Source organism: Condylura cristata, unplaced genomic scaffold (assembly GCF_000260355.1).
Source record: "Condylura cristata isolate star-nosed mole 26May11 unplaced genomic scaffold, ConCri1.0 scaffold00004, whole genome shotgun sequence".
Taxonomy (NCBI): Eukaryota; Metazoa; Chordata; class Mammalia; order Eulipotyphla; family Talpidae; genus Condylura; species Condylura cristata.
This window is the reverse complement of record NW_004567105.1, coordinates 40,737,329-40,740,766: the sequence shown is the minus strand read 5'-3', so window position 1 is coordinate 40,740,766 and position 3,438 is coordinate 40,737,329. Positions and strand designations below refer to the sequence as shown.

Here is a 3,438-nt window from a genome sequence, read left to right as displayed (position 1 = left end):
ATTCTCTTTCTGTGTCTGGCTAACTCACTTCATGTAGGTCTTCAAGGCTTAGCTCTTGTGGCATGTGTGGAACATCCTCCTGGTTTGTTTGTTTGTTTGTTTGTTGTTTGTTTTTAATTTATTTTTACATCATTCTTCATTTTGTGCCTTCTTCCACGTTGGTTGTAATCCCTGTGGACTTCCCACCACTAATTCACCTGTGTGCCATCACCACAGTCCTGTGTACCTTTCCCACCTCAGTTTTGACCGCATTCCCCTCTCCACCCCTGTAAAATGTCCCTGGTATATAGCTGTTCATTGTTTTTCATTTTTCCTTTATTGCAATTGCTTTTTTTCTTCCTTTTCAGAACACTGGTGTCATGAAGGCACCTGCATCCACTAAGCCCCCTGTCCACAAAGAACTGAGAACATGGGGTCGAATGGGAGTTTCCTACCCAATTTCAGACACCAGAAGTGTGTTCTTGTCAAGGGAAGACCACAGCTCAGGCCCTAAAGCCAGGCGCCTATTCAGGCTTCTAAATCTTCCTGAAAACATAATGAGGCAATACTGTGAATCCCTTGTGAGGTCAGCACTAGAAATCTTGGCTCCAGTTAAACAGCTAAGTTAACACAAGGCACTTACTGTGGTAGAAGCCATTTCTAAGTATCTTAGTTGGACTTTCAGTGTGAATGCAGACTCAAAAAACATGTTTCCCACCCCCAAAACAAAAACAAGACACACCAGCTTTCTTCACAACGTGTCAGTATATTACTAATAATTATTACCTGTATGGGACCAAAAGGTATATGCTGTCCTGGTTATAGGAACTCTCAGACCAGAAAGGGGGGACACTCATGAGCATCACCCCTTGGAGCCTGATTCCAACATAATTGCTGGTTCCCAACCTTGGCTCTTCGGCAAAACCTTGTTCTTCTACCCAATCTCCCTGGGTTAGCCTGTACTCCCATCAACTGCTAAGGCTACTGTAACAAACACTACAAGCCATGCCCCAGTTCTGGAGATTAGAAGACTGAGATCAAGAGGTCAGCAAGGTTTCTCTGAAGGTCTCTCTCCTGGGTATCTCCGTTTGGTCCTCCCTCTGCATGTATCTGTGTCCTGATCACCTCTACGTATAAGGACGCCAGTCAGGTAGACTCAGAGTCCCTGCTGCTGTCCTCATCTTCCTTCAAAGACTCATCTTCAGCCCTCCCTGGTGGCACAACAGGTTAAAGCACAACACTGCAAAACTAGCCTGCAGCTGCTTCAGCACCAGTTCGATCCCCAGCCAGGGAGGTGACCCACATGGTGCAGCAGACTTCTCCTGTGTTGCCCACTCAGTAGTGTGTATCAGTAGGTCCACCTTATCTGCTCCCCACTCTGTCTCTGGTGAATCTTCTCACTGCCCATGAACCTCTGGCCTGAACCCCAGTTCTGTATGCACAAATAACTAAATCTTAAAAAAAAATTCCATCTTCAAACATGGTAACGTTCTGAGGGCCTATGGATTAGGACTACATCACGTGACCTTCTGGGGAGGAACACAATTCAACCCACAGTACTAGATGGGTGATTTTGCATGGTGTAACCTCTCTGTAACTGGTAGAATAATATGACTGTACCTATTTCGGGGCTACTGGGAAGATTATGTGAGCAGGGCATGAAACAGGACTTATTGTGGTCAAAATAAAAAACAAGAAATGCAAACAGGCATGAGGTAGGACTAGACCACAGCTCCTAGGGAGACCAGGTGCAGTGTGCATGAACCTTCCAAGCCTGGAAGAATGGAGTTCTGAGGAGTTCTGAGGCTGAGGCAGAATTCCAGAAGGAACTGGTAACCTGTGCTTCAAGCTCTAGTGACTCGGGCCTTCAGGACGCCACTGTCTTGGTTCTGTCTGATCTCATCACTCAGGCCCAGAGAATCAGAGTTTTTAGTTCCCTAAACTGTAGCTGTATTGATTTTTTTGTTTTGTTTTTTTCAGAGGTTTTCGATTAATAAAATTTCTGTCATGCTGCCTGTTATCACCATGCGAAAGGTCTTGTTGATGTAGCCCCTGATTTTTCTGGCATACATTTTTTTGCCTCTTGTTTTCTTCTCAGACAGTTCCTGGTCAGAGGTGCACAGGCAACCTCCACGCCTAGTGTCCATTGGACTACAAGTTGTGCTGGTGCCAAGGCAGGGCTCAAAAGCTGCTGCTCGTCACCCAGGTGGGGAGCCCATCCCAGTCAAGAGAGTCTTAGCTTCAGACGCATGAGCACCCAGTATCTTTGGAAACCCCCCACACACCCCCTCCTCTACCATGTGGGCTGGTGTTTAACTGGACTTTGGAAAAGACTTAAAGGTATTTAAAATTGCTCCAAAGGCCCTCCCAGGTGGCGCAACGGATTGGGACACAGCACCGCAAGTTGGCCACAGCCACTTCAGTGCAAGTTTGATCTCCGGCCTTGGAGGTGACCCACAGAGCGCGGCACACCTCTCCTGTCTCGCCGGCTGTTCCCTTCAACAGTGTACTTCATTGATCTGCCTGTCCTGCTCCCACTCTGTCTTTGGTGAAGCCTCTAACTCCCCCCCACCCAACACACACACACACACTTCTGGCTTGTACAGCCGTTCTGTATGCATAAATAAATAAATCTTTTTTAAAAATTGCTCCAATATAACAACTGACATCCTAATTAATCAAGTAATTTAGAGCAACTTACTGTTTCTGTGACAGGGAGTCCCCCTAGAAGAATAATGGTTGATGGATGGTGGCTGTCCTGGGGCAGAAGTGAAATATCCATCAATTGTCCCAGAATGACTTCTGTCCCATAGCAGCTTAATTTAAGAAATAATTTCAGTTTGGGAGAAAGGAGAAAACAAAGATTTTTTCCCTCAAGTAAATCCAACTGACCTAATTTTAACTACACATTTTCTTCTTCTCCAAAAATCCACCAAATTAAAATCCATAGCAGAGAACTGCTCCTCACCGGAACACCACAAACATCTCACCAATAGCTCATAATGGGTGATGTGTGCTGAAGGTTCCTGCCTTTGCAGCCATCAGCATTTTTGGAGTCAGAAAAAAGAACAAACATCATGGCTGATGTTTCCTCCTCACTCCATAGCAGAGCCCAGTGTGAAGGTGAAGATGGACATCAATGCAGCCCCTAGACTAAGCCTTGGCAATGGGACCGTCTGCTAAAAGAAAGGACCCAGATTAAATAGAATCCATAGCCCCTCCTAATTAAGATTTAAAAAAGAAAAGGTACAATATAAAAATTAAAATCTATTCATCATACATACCATGAATCATGAAAATCCCTTGAACTAGCAAAGATAAGCCACTGCAGTCAACACCCTCATGAATCAGACAATGGAATTAATAGTTTCAACAAGTAATAATAAATATTCTTGAAATCAATGCAAAAAAGAAAGAAAGAAAGAAAGAAAGAAAGAAAGAAAGAAAGAAAGAAAGAAA

General features: G+C 44.5%; 1 protein-coding gene across 1 annotated transcript in view; it reads right to left on the bottom strand.

Moving 5' to 3' along the window:
- Positions 1-3,438, bottom strand: part of TNS3 (tensin 3) — a 129,274-nt gene that overhangs the window by 32,009 nt on the left and 93,827 nt on the right. The gene's annotated exons all lie outside the window — the stretch shown is intronic.